Source organism: Taudactylus pleione, unplaced genomic scaffold, assembly GCF_031769625.1.
Source record: "Taudactylus pleione unplaced genomic scaffold, aTauple2 ptg000016l, whole genome shotgun sequence".
In the NCBI taxonomy this organism is placed as follows: Eukaryota; Metazoa; Chordata; class Amphibia; order Anura; family Myobatrachidae; genus Taudactylus; species Taudactylus pleione.
In genome coordinates, this window is record NW_028284418.1 from 4,128,785 (window position 1) to 4,143,055 (window position 14,271).

General features: G+C 44.3%; 1 protein-coding gene across 1 annotated transcript in view; it reads left to right on the forward strand.

Moving 5' to 3' along the window:
• The window catches only part of MAP2K6 (mitogen-activated protein kinase kinase 6), an 81,668-nt gene that overhangs the window by 13,207 nt on the left and 54,190 nt on the right, over positions 1–14,271 (forward strand). The window lies entirely within an intron of this gene.

Consider the following 14,271-nt stretch of genomic DNA (forward strand, 5'->3'; position numbering starts at 1 on the left):
CCCCTTTCTTGGTTTTTCATGGGAACAGGGCAGTGCTCCGCACTCGGCCCGAGTTTCTTCCCAAAGTTGTATCCCAGTTTCATGTTAACGAGGAAATAGTTGTTCCGGCCTTTAACTCACCGGGTCTTTCAGTGGGTGAGGCCTCTTTGGATGTTGTGCGGGCCTTAAGGACTTATGTTGACCGCACTTTAGGAAGTCGGACGCTTTGTTTGTCCTCTATGGCTTCCGTAAAAAGGGTTGGCCTGCTTCAAAGCAAACTTTGGCAGCCTGGATCCGTATGGCTATTTCTGAAGCTTATCTTCATGAAGGCCTACCGGTCCCTCCTTCTCTGAAGGCTCATTCCACTAGGTCTGTGGGTCCTTCGTGGGCAGCTCGACGTGGTGCCTCGGCAGTTCAGATCTGCAAGGCTGCTACGTGGTCTTCTGTCCATACCTTCGTGAGGTATTACAGGTTTGACACCTTCGCCTCTCAGGATGCTTCCTTCGGGCGGCGGATTCTCCTTTCTGCACAGGAGCGTCCCCACCCTTAAAGGATACTGCTTTGGGACATCCCCAAGGTATCCTGTGGATACCCTATGGACCCTGAAGTAGAAAATATGAGATATGGTAAGAACTTACCCTTGTTATCTCTATTTCTACGAAGTCCATAGGGTTCCACAGGACTCCCGCCCTGTCGCACCTGTGCTGCAGATGGGCTTTGCTCTGGTCACCGGTTTTCCGTCTCCCTCTGGTGAGAATGTGATTCTTGTATGTGTCCAGATCTTTGTTCTCTCTCTTCCTTCTCCTCCTCCGGCCTATGGCTTGGTAACTAACTGAGGTGCCTTTGCCCGGGGGCGGGGTATAGGAGGGGGACCTAGTGCATCCTGGGAGGCTGAAAGCTTAACTCTTTGGTGCCCTGCGACTGACGTCACACCTATACCCCCAAGGTATCCTGTGGAACCCTATGGACTTCATAGAAATAGAGATAACAAGGGTAAGTTCTTACCATATCTCATATTTTTCTCCCCCTACGAAATCAGAATCCTGTATTTTTCATAAACCTAAGTAAATCTGTTTGCTCACAGAATTCTAAAAAGTACATGAGGTGAGTTAAGGGGCCTATCCATTAGCAGATCTTTTTCAAAAGATGCAAGACAAAAGATTATCCCTTGAAAATTCCTGGGGCTCTGGTGACAGATTTTTGCAAACGATGAACGATATTGCATGACATCATTCAGGGAGTGGATTTTTTTATGTTTCTATTCACTTTCATTAAAAATATCGTTCGTCGTTTACCGTGACAGATATATCTCTAATATCTGTCAGCGATGAGCGATAATTGACCAACATGTTTGAGAGACAAAAGACAATTTGTCGGCTGCGGGAGTACGCATTTTCATCGTTCAGAGCCTATCCATTAGCAGATAAATTGAACGGCTGAACGATAAATCGTTCATCGTTCAAATTTATCTGCTAATGGATAGGCCCCTTTAGTTTGACAGTTGCCTATGAGGAACAAAAAAGGTATGGTTTTTGGGTAAAAAAAATGCTGGAGTAAGTGGCTCTATACTATATTTATATAGAGTATTACAAACATTGGGCACGATTCTACTCTATGCGATGTGAATAGCGCCGGGAGCTCACTCCCGGAGCTATTCAATACACCGCGCTGCCAAGTCCGACTAGGATTTCTTCTCGCATCCCACCGGGGATGAGAGCAGAAATCCGACAAAAGTCCCGGCGCGAGGCTGTTTTCTGCCCTTGGCGCCGGGAAAACAGCATCGCGCCGGGAAGTTAGGTCGGGGAATGCCTGTTATCGCGCCTTAAACAGGGTGTTTAGTCGCGAGAACGGGCATTCTCCGACTAAACACCGCACACAATTGAATAGCTCCGGGAGCTATCTCCCAGCGCTATTCACATTGCATAGAATAGAATCGTGCCCATTCAAATAAACTGTTCCAAATAAAACCATATGGTAGAACGGAGTGTATTTGGCAAGGCTAATGCAAATATACTTTATTGATACTGTACTTCACAGGTTCTCAAACTCTGTCCTCAGGACCCCAAACAGTGCATGTTTTCCAGGTTTCCTCCCAGAAGTTAAATAATTAGCTTCACATGTGAATCTTTTAAAATGTGTCAGTGAGTAAATGCACCTGCTGGGTAACCTGGAAAATGTGAACTATGTGGGGACCTGAGCAGGGCCGACCCTAGACCAAATTTTTTGGTAAGCGAGTATATTTTTGGCGCCCCAGGCATATTGTTGCATGTGCCAAAACTAATTAAGGGGCTGTGGTCTCATGGAAAAAGCCGTAACCATGACACACACCCCTTTCTCGTCACTCTGGGAACAGTGCTTTCCATTCCATATGCACCTTAATGCATTACTCCCAGTAGTGCCCCTTATACAGTACCCCCAGTATGCAATGTCCCCCAGTAGTGGTCCCTCTTATGCAGGCCCGATGACCTCTCTACCATAGTGCCCGTGGGGTGGGTGAGCCGGAGCTCAGGAGTGAGCTCCAGCTGTCGCGGCCGGGGGGGGGGGTGTGAGAGGAGTGTGGCGACGGCGAAGGGGGGGTGGGGAGAGGAGGAGGAGTGCGGCGGCGCTAGGGTGCGAGAAGGGCTGTGGCGCTAGGGACCGCCGCCCACAGCTCCCTCGGCTGGTGCTCTACGCAGCTGCGTAGTTCGCGTAACTAGCTTGCCGGCCCTGGTCCTGAGGACTGAGTTTGAGAACCTCTGCTCTACATCATATGAACTGTATTTCTTATAAAATGGAGACTGAGGGGTAAATTTACTAAAGTGAGAGTTTTTAGAAGTGAGTTTTAGAAGATATGTTGCCCATAGCAACCAATCAGATTCTACTTAACATTTAACTAGCACCTTCTAGAAGGTAATGGCTAGAATCTGATTGGTTGCTATGGGCAACATATCTCTTCTAAAAACACACCCTTTAGTAAATTTACCCCTGAGTGTATCGGTCTTTCAAACCTGGCTATTGGCAGTGACCAGGAGTAATGGAAGCTATAGAAGCTCCGTCCTGTAAGCAAATGTTATGACACGCTAGCTGTTGTCAGAGGAATGGGACTGATAATGTACTGGACATGATTAAGTTTCATTACCTCGATGAGTTGGTACAAAATGTGCCTCCAGAACATTTATAGCCATAAACCTCTAAAACCGAAAATGAGACTGATATTCTCCTGCTGGGCTCTCAGCTTTTCCCATGGTGAGCTGCTACATGCTCGAAGGTTCTGCATAATCCGTTATGAAAGACGCACTGCCTCTGGTGCCGATGCATAAGAGTATGTGCAAAGCTATTATCCCCTCCAGGTTCTCTTTATGGCAAGACAGCCTTTCTACATTCTGAGATCCTGCACGCTGGACTACTATAAGAACAATTGTCACTTAGGAAATAGATTTTTATATAGTTTTTGTAGTCTTTGAAAGAAAACTATTTTTTTCTTGCATCAAGAAAACCGTATAATAAAAAAACCCCACTTAATAAGGTTCCATATTTGCCATTTTTACTGAGTTAGGGAAATTTTACATTTGTCCTCTAATGGTGCATACACACGGTCAGATTTGATGATCAATGAACGATTTCTGACAATATTAAAATTAATAAAATCGTTAAAATCTGACTGCAAACAGTCGATGTCAGAGATCGTTATCTGACATGTGGGAACGCACATCATGCCCTACATGTCAAAGATATGGACGAGTTTTACAATTGTTATCGTTCATATCTGATAAGAAATCTGACCGTGTGCATACACCGTATGTCTGTTTTTTGTCATGGTCAGGCATTTTAATATGATACAGGATCAGTTGACATGTAGACATTTGACTACATTTAAATTCCATTAATTGAGCCGGGCATCACCAAAAGGATTCGAGTCCACTTTATATACTGTGCTTAAACTCAGTGGCCCTATACTTCGTCATCATGGGTGGCATTGGAGACGCTAGCTTAGGGATGGCCAACCAGTCAGAGACTTATGGGGAACACCAAGTAAAGTAGATGGCGCTCATCACACCGGGGCATCCACAGAAACATAAATGTTTTTCAAACCATAACACTAACAGTCAGTGTATATAAAAAGTGATTTAATATAAGATATATTGATCACTCCATGGAGTAAAATAAATGGTAATGAATATTAATAAAATACTCAAAAAATTCAATAAGCCAGTTACACTATCCAAGAGTAAAGGATCCGAAAGTGTCAGCTAGTGGAAGCATTCAGGTGTCAGAACACTTCTTGTAAGTGGATTATGATGTTTATCAAAGTTATTGCTCACCGCTGCAGGAGCAGGACAAAATGTGTTCACGGCTGTGGTAGATGGTAATGGCTAATTGCATAAGTCTAACTCCCGACTGTGATCATAGTAGTGCTGATGTGATAATATCCTGTGCCAGCAGTGTCCCAATGTCGGAGAGTGGAATGATGTGTCTGTTGTAGTTGTCAGACAAGTGACTTTAGTCCTGGTTTCCCAGTGTTTACATGGTGGCTTCTTAGCCAGTGAGCAGATGTCATGAGGGAGACCAGCCTCAGGTCCCAGTTAGAGATTAAGCCTGCCGCTCTCACAGGTACATCAGAGCTCCGATCTCCACAGTGTCAATCCACATGCTGCATATCTACACATAGTCATTCATTCAGCAGAGCTGAATGAATGACACGAATCTTCCAATAGAACGATCAAAATGCCGATGGCACCTGTAAAGCTCCAAGGGGGTAGTTCCATTCAGCGTGAGTTGAATAGTGCCGGGAAGTTGGTCCTGGAGCTATTCAATTCAGCATGCTGATAGGTTGTGAAGAGAAATCTCACTAATGTGCCGGCCGCGAGGCTTTTTTCCAGCTCAGTGCGGCGCTAACAGCCTTGCAGCTGACACTTTAGTTGAGAATGCCGGTTCTAGTGACTAAACACTCAGGTTAAGTTGCGAGAACCGTCATTCTCCGACTTAAAGTCTAATAGTTGGACTAAACAGCCTGCTGAATTGTGTAGCTCCTGGACCAACTTTCCGGTGCTATTCAAATCCCGCTGAATTGAATCGCCCCCTCCCCCCCCATTTTACGCCAGTGAAGCTCCGTATGCTGAAAGTATTTCTCCTCACATTGGAGGCTTTTTCAAGAGCGGTAAAATGCTCATGGGGCCCATACAACTGGACTGGATTGCCCCAATTCCCTGTTCTGCCGGGGAATTGGGGAAATTCAACATGTTGAATTATCTCGATTCCCTGAACCCGACCTAAAATAGGTTAGAATCGGCAAGTCTGGGCTTGTTTGCATGTTGAATTTCCTCGATCCGCTGACGGATCACCGAGCTTCGTTGGCCGTGGATTGGCAGTACGGGGAATTGGGGCTGTAGAAATATAGCCTGCATAAGAGCAACAAAAGAGTTATTTGCCATGCAGCACAAACAGACTACTCTGGACATGCCAAATTTCAGATTAGTATGTCCAATGCTCTTGAGAAGTAGACTCCATGCTGTTTATTTGATTTGGTATACTTGCTCTGTTGCCCTCCTCTAAGCTGAGTACACATTATACAATGTATCGTACGATATATATTGTTCCGACGCGGATGGTAACGATATATCATACACATTGTGTAGTGAACCTGATTCAGATATGTACACTAACACGATGGTTAGCGTACATCATCGATGTTTCCGGGTCTGCGCATGTGCTGAACAGGTCCTGCGATCACGCTCGCACGATTGATATTCTGCGGCATTTGGGTGGCGGAGCGGGGGCATAGCTGGTCACCGTTCCTGGAATGGCGGAGTGTCGCCCCAATTTACCGGGCAGGACAAGGCCAGGGTCTGCGTTGGCGCATGCAGATTCCTGACCAGGACCTGGTCAGGCTGCGGGAAGCTTTAGCGCTGGGACCACAAATGCAGCATGGAAGTATCTGACACCTGTTACATTTAAATTTTAGAGGGACGGAATTGCACAGCCGCTTGTGTGCGTCTCTGCAATTCCGTCCATCTCCGAATCGGGCCCAGTGTGTACACCAATCCATCATTGCCAGCTGTCATTCAACGCTTAGTCCCATCTGCTTTATAGTGAACTACGTGTACTTACATGTAGCATGTAACCGTACATTGCGCAGTCGTATACCTGATCAAGCAGTGTGTACAGCCCGCGCGATTTATCGTTACATCGGTTGCACCGTTGTATGGTGTGTACCCAGCTTAAGGAAAAAGCTTATTCCAACACACAAAGGTAGACAGAAGGCTGCACAGATTCTGTATGGATATAAAACCCCTTTTAATCCGATGTTTACATGAAAATCACTTTTGTTATTGAAACGTCGGATTGTAAGGTGTTTTATATCCATACGGAGTCTAAGCGACGCCTTCGATCTGCCTCTCTCTATCCCTCTTCCTCCATCAGATCTCCTCACATGCCCCTTTCATTCCCATCTGATCTCTTCTCCATGCCAACTGAGCCCACATATTGTGGGGGGGGATTCTATTGTTTGCACAGGCGGCTGTCAGAATTGCTCCATTCTTGCTCTATAGGCATCAGCATTATGAGCGATAAGTCCGTGGTTTGGGCGCCCTAACCAGGACTTTAGACGGATGTAGTAATTTTATGTGGCTAAGCCCGCTCTAATTGGGCGAAACAAGTGCGATAATTAATGGACACCCAAAAACAATTGAATTGATACGTTGGACGGCCATTAATTTCCGTGGGTAAATAAAAAGCAATTAAATCGCCCCCTGAGGATGGGCAATTTGATACTAGATATGTGAAATTTATCAACATTACAGCTCAATGAAATAATTAATCAGATACAGTTCTCTCAATCTATCATGAGGGGTGATTCTGTCGCTATATCTTTCCCATCCCAACTCCTTCCTGCATTCATTTTAGGCTGTCTAGGGCTCTCTCAGCCTGTCAGAGAATCTCATCAGGAGACACTTCTTGATGTATTGTGATAGGCTCTCTGTGGGTGAGATGCGTCAAACCATATTTTGCTGTCAAACCTCAGAAAATGCAGTTTTCGGAAGTTTGGCCACTTATTGCATATGCACCAAACTCTTGGATGCTGCGAGCAACTCCATCTTTAGATGGCATTAGCCCCTGAGAAGATCCAATCTGATCCTTCTCAGCAACACTCGACACATGCGCAGAAGAACTCCTGTGTCCTAAACCCGGATGTCCTTCTATCAGAATGGACCGCTTTTACTGGGCGGGATGCATCGAGGGGAGGAATGCGGTCTGCGCTAGGAAAATGCGTTTCTCATATGCACCATGCCCTGTAGTGTTTGCGGTGGGAAATGCCATCTTCCTGATCCCAATTGGATCCCTCCCAGCACCCTCCGCAGTGCGTTTGTCCTTCTGCCCAGAAGGACGCCGGAGGGGCTTCTGGGTCATAGACCCAGAAGTCCCTCCATCGCAAAAGAGCCGCTCTTACCGACAGAGCGTTCCTTTGCGGTGATAATCATGCATTACCAACTGTGCTCGTGACAAACTTCTGAGATACAGACCAAAGTATGCTAGAATCATCAGAGTGGGATGTACTAAGCATCGCATCCACAAAGCGGTACATCCCCCCCCCCCCCCCTGTGTCTTTGGGTTGGGTGCAGACCGCGGTATGTACCAAGAATATTGCAAAGGACATCTATCCTGATAAGAGCTGTCCATTGTGACTGCTCCGGACAGAGTGGCTCCCAGGTTTAACACCCAGAGGTTCCTCTGACGTTCTCCTGCGCATGCACAGAAGACTGAGGGCCGCGTGTGGAGATGGGAAGGATCGGATCCCTCCCAAGGGGGAGCATCCTGATAAGAAGCCCATAGGTAATGCCACCTTCAGGGACTAAGGCATTCTGGTTCTTAGTACCTTTGGGGAATGCGGTCATTTTCGGGGTTTACGGCATTTTCGCCTTTAGTACATCCCGCCCTCTAAAGTTGGCTGAATCTGGAAGATCGGGCAGGTTTAACTACCAAATGATCCAGACCGTTTATCAGCAGTTACCAGTCTGTGAATGATTGTCTGTCCGTAACATACACTAAGGGGGCGATTCAGTTGTTTTAGACTGCCCTGCTGGGCAGCTATAAGAATAGGTGTTTGACGGAGCAATTAAATTGTGGCCACAATGTGCTTGTAGAAGCGATAAATACTAATGGGCGCCTGAACTAAGAAACAATTGAAGTGCCCCTTTGGGCTCCTATTCGTATAGATGCCCAGCATTGGGCGTCTAAAACAATTGAATGTCTGCTGGTTTGCACCGTTATTCTGCAGTGTATGGCCAGCTTAAAAAGCACTTAAATCATAGTGGGCAGACTCCAGTTACACACCATTTCCTCAGTAATTAACCCTTCATCCGCCAGGCACATTGGGGAAGATATAGGACACATGCATGAAGGAAATGATTACAGTAGTCTTTGTATGAACCAAGTAGTTTGAACTTTACAGTATAGCTGGGCTTCCACTATACAATTTTCTGTCAGATATCTGTACAATCTGGCTGGTCGGAATGAAAACCTGGTAATGTATGGGAGCCAATGACAATCGTCCATTTGCTCACGAACACTGGAAAATAGCCAAAAATGGTTGTTCAGACAAATTGGTTATAACGCACAAATTTAACCAATTTGAAAAAATTTTTTTTGTCCTTTTTTTTCAGTGTTTAAAACCATATGATCGACTGTCATCTGCTCCCATACATTACCAGGTTTTCATTCCAACCAGCCAGATTGTACAGATATCTGACAGAAAATTGTATAGTGGATGCCCAGCTTTAGTTCTCTCATATGGGGGAGATGTATCAAGCCTTGGAGAGAGCTAAATAGAGAAGTTGCCTTAAGCAACCAACCTGCTTCTATCAATTATCTAGCACAGTTTTTGAATTGAGTTATATGCAGTTTGGTTGCTTTGAGCAACTTCCCCACGTTATCTCTCACTATGGCTTGTTCTTCCCCACAAACACTATGGAGACCACTTTCCTAATCAAAACTGTGGAGAGGTAACCATTATTAGCAATAATACAATTTTAAACAATATGATATCTCTGAATATGTATTTTAATTCCAGCATTAATTTAATAAAGAGTGGACAATCTGATAAACAAGAGCCAGTAAGGGTTTTTTCTCCAATATAACAAAACTGTTATTGTCCCTCCTGCACTAAGTGATCTCCATGTGGGAAATGATTCCGAAGGTTGTAATAATTGATATGTTACTTACGTTTTTATGTAGGAATTATAAAGTATACTTTTGCTCAGAACATGATTATCATTTGAATGCTCTTTATTCTGGTCACACTAATATAATAAAATTAAAATGTAACGTGCTATTGTGTGACTGTTAGTCCCTTGTGGTGCAGGCAGATGGCGCAGTATGCTCAGGGAGATCATTTCCCTGTAATTAAGTTTTGTGTGTCTATAGTAAAATGGGAAGTGACATGTGTCCGGCTCTGTGGAAGAAATCACTTGTACAGTGGTAGGACATAGGAAGGATGAAGTGTTGTTTTATGGCAGACTTACTTCACCTGTGTAAATCAAATCGTTCATTGTCAGAAAAGTGAAACCGGTTGACAGTTAGATGCCAGTACCCTAATGCTAGGTACACACTGGCAGATATATTGGCCAATCAATTGATTGGCCAATTGATTGGCCAATATATCTGCGCTGGCCGGTGTGTACTAGCAATATGTCTGTGAACGATGTTGTTCAGACATATCGTGGCGGCTGTACTGCACAGCTGATGGCATATATATCTGTAGATATATCTATTCACCGTGCTGTGTGTATGGGCGGTCAGACGGTATGCAGTTGGGAAGCTGGCGGACCTAATCCCGAACGCCGGCTTCCCGACGGTCTATTCCCGGCAAGGGTCTAAAGACAGGTGTCGAAATCCCGACGCCTGTCATTAGAAATACGCCAGGAGCCCGGCATCCCAATCGAAGGGACGCTGGGCGCCGAGTGCAGATAGCCGCGGGGGGGGAGGGTTAGAAATGGGGTTCCCGGGGGGACTTAGGATTAGGCCCTATCCCCCGCGAGGTTAGGTTTAGGCTGGTGGAAGGGGGGGTTAACGTTAGGCACCTCCTGGGGGAGGTTACGGTTAGGCACCCCCCCAGGGGGGCTTAGGTTTAGGCAGCGGGAAAGGGGGGGTTAGGTTTAGGCACTTCGAGGGGAGGATTAGGGTTAAGCATTGGGGTGACAGGTTAGGGTTAGGCACCCCTAAGGGAGGGTTAGGGTTGGGGGGTAGAATAGGTTAGCAAATACTTACCTTAGGACGATCTGGATTTTCACTGCTGACGGGATGCCGCTGTCAATTCCGGTCAGACGACCGCCTGTACATTTGCTGCAGAGGCCACAAAGAGGGTGGGCACGACACAACCCCCGACCAGTGGGACCCGCGGCCAGATGACAGATGATGGTGGTTCAGTGTGTATGAACAACCATCATCTGCAGATCAGTTAATCTGCAGATATATCTTCTTTTAAGTGTACCCAGCTTAATTCTAGGAGCCCAGACTACCCTAATTTAACTCCTCAGTAGAAAGATATGATATATACATATATACTTGCCACTAGACCTCCTTTCAATGGATATTTTCCTCAAAATCCACGGGATTAGCCGTGTAAAGCAGCTTTTCCTGTGCCAAGTGCCAGTTAAGGCACCCAGCAGTGAAGGCGCCCACAAGCCCTACTTTGGGCAGATTTCTGGTTGCACCTCAGGAGGCTGCAAACAAAAATCAACGATAAGTATAGGCCGCCCAATGCAATTTAACGGCTCCCAGTCACTTTAGCCGGGAGATACAGGCACCCAAAACAATTGAATTCCTCCATTGACTGACTTGAAGCTGAACACTGGCTTATATGCCACAATTTCCTATCACATTGGGCCAAATGTAATAGGGAGAGAGTTTAGAAAATGTGAGAGTTTAACAGTACTCTCTCATTGGTCGAGATTTATCTTGAAAATGGGAAAATATCTGGATGAGCTTTTTAAATTGTGAGTTTTTTGAGTCTGAAAAATGAGTTTGCATGTTCTCGGACTCTATTACATTGGCCGAGTTTGTGTGAGAGTTTACTGCTAAACTGTCACATTTTCTAAACTCTCACCCTATTACATTTGGCCCATTGTGTCTAAATGCAAAACAAATAAAAACAGTTGAGATTAAAGGAACCACATTTTCTATTTGAAAATAATAGCAAAAATACAGTTAAGTCCATATATATTTGGACACTGACGCAATTTTCATAATTCTGACGCTGTACGTCACCACAATAGTTTTGTAATTTAACAATGGAGATGCAATTGAAGTGCAGACTTTCAGCTTTATGGGGTGATACAAAAGTATTGTATGACATGTGGAGGAGGGATTCTCACTTTTGTAAGAGCTTCAAGACCACTTTTCACTCTCTTCAAGGGATCATTGGTCTCTAAAACCGATCCTATTCTAAACGCAGGTAGTTTGGGTCGCTTCCAGAGAGACCTTACTTTATTTGAGCAGTTGTGCATTGCACGGTCCCCTCCAAAACACACAATTACTACAATATATAAATTGCTTAATGGGAGATCTTCCTTGTTACATGAAACTATGATATAAGGATTTACACCACCATTAGGCGACAGTGATTTGCCCAAGGTTTTCTAGCTTACTCACGTCTGGTCCCTTGAATTCCAATTTAAACAACTGACTCTATGGTATAGAACTCCTGTCCTCCTTCTGCCGGTCTATTTCTGCATCCTGTAGGAGGTGTAACGCTGCCCAGGGTACAGTCATGGATTTTTGGTGGAAATGCACAAAAGTGACCTCCTTATGAGACCATGTGATATCTCTGTCTAGGGAGATCTGGGGTGTGACCATTGGAGACTGATTCCACTGCTTTTACTTTATTCTGTCCATGGATGACATTATTATGTCGTCGTTGGACATATTCTCTGGGAGAAACTCAATTGTATTTTTGCTTCCAATCTCCCGTCTAAAGTGATAGTAGATCAGAGGCGATATTCAATTGTTTTGGGAGCCCATTACATTACTCGCATGTAGCGCCCAAATGGTTTAGACACTTAAAGCTGCTAAACCTATCTAAACTATTGGACATAAAAAAAATGCTGGGTTTCCTCCCTCTTTATTCTTTGCCAGGCCTTTGCTGCAGCTGTCTTGAAGTTGTCTGTTTGTGGGTCTTTCTTTGTGTTCAGCAAGTGAAATGCATGCTCGATCGCGTTAAGATGAGGTGATTGCCATTGCAGAAGATTCCACTTCTTTGCCTTAAATTCCTGTGTTGCTTTCGAAGTATGTTTTGGGTACTGAGAAGCGCTGTCCAATCAACTTTTGCTGAATCTGAGCAGACAGAATTTATCCGGCTGCTTCTGTCACATCATCAATAAACACTAGTGACCTAGCACCATTGGCAGCCATGCAGACCCATGCCATCACACTGCCTCCGCCGTGTTTTACAGATGATGTGGTATTCTTCCAATCATGAGCCGTTCCAAGCCTTCTCCACTCCATACTTTTTTCTTCCCATCGTTCTGGTACAGGTACATTTTAGTTTCATCTGTCCAAAGAATGAGCACTGTTCCAGACCTGAGCTGGCTTTTTTTTTTAGATTTTATTTATTTATTTATTTTTTGGTAAAAGTCTAATCTGGCCTTTCTATTCTAGAGGTGTATGAATGATTTGCACCTTGAGTGAACCCTCTGTATGATATTCCTACCTCCTGGAGAGTATTTATTCACTTGGCTGAATGTTGTGAAGGGACTTTTCATTACCCAAGCGAAATGCGTTTGGCACCCCCTATATATTGTACAGCACTTGGATTCCTATGTGGATTACATTCTCCGGACCAGCGTTATTCATCACTTTCCAGCTATTTACAATACGTCAGCATGCCAGTGCAAGAATTTCTGCACCATCTTTAGGCTGTGGACATCTAACTAAGTCTGGTAAATATATCAGCTGGATATTATTCCGGATCCACCTGTGTAGGCCAGTGACTGTTGCTATACTCTTTTAAACTTTCAACTATAATGTGAATGAGACACACATTTTTTTACCCAGCTATTATTCAAGATTGGTTTATACTGTTTATCTTATGGATATTTTTTTCTTTTTTTGATTTGGACATTATTCAATTCATTTTTTATGTACTGTTATTTATATTTATTGTTCATTTTTAATTTTTTTATTTTTATGATTATCGTCATTGTACCTTCTTATTATTTATATTGGTTCTATTGATTGTCTTTTTTGACAACAATGTAATATATGTTGCCTAGATTGTGGATATTATATGAAACTACCCTTTTCAATCAAGCCGTATAGAGTCACATAGTAGATCATGATATATATTGATTTATTGTCTATGTATTCTTAGTTATCATTTGCATGTACTGATAGGTTCTCTAGCGCTGTTCATACCCACCTTTTGTCCACTTCTCCACTCTTTTGTCTGATTGATACATCAACCCTTAAATCTGTGTCACATACCTCAAACACGAATCCTTATAATTTCAAAATGTATATCCTTTCAGATCATGTATATGGGTATCTACTTTCTTTCTTTTAATCATTCAGTATAATTCCATTTTAACATGCTATGCTGTTGTACATAAGCTTATACATATTGAGAAGACACTGGAGCTGATTCATTTTTGCTCCCAAGTCCGTATTCGTGGACGGATCTGGTGATTTATCTTACTGCGTATGTCTGAACAGATCATTGACACTATGGGTGTCAATGATCCACTTGAGTGTAACTGGGTGGCAACTGTGCATGCGCATGTAGGATGTGCTCCTTGTGCGTATTGCGGGCGTTTAGGTGGTATTGTTGGCTCTACAGAGTCTGATTTCAGTGGATCGCTTGCACCAAGGTTAGGGCTAGTGGAAATGCACACTGATAGTGATGATGGCTACTTTCACAATTGAATAGTTAGGAGCAGCTAACTCTGAATACATGTGGTGATGCGCATTCATTTCTAAGCACACTGTGTGGGCACATCTACAGCCAACATATGTGCAAATCTAAATCTCTCCATCTGTCTTTAAGGAATGTCTTGTCTCTTGTCAACTCCTGGCTTCCTTGAGCGCACTAAGCAAATGATCAACACAATGTAGCCAACAAACAGCTCAGCCTCCTGCTCAAAGCTTCCGTCCACACAGTGGGCGGGATGCATGATGAATACCGCAATTGACCGCTCTCTCTGTAAAAGCTGTCCTTTGCGATGGAAGGACTTCCGCCCCTCTGGCATCCTTTTGCGCATGCCGCTGGGAGTGATCTGATCGGATCCCTCTCTCAGCACCATAGGCTTTTATAGGGTAACGCCA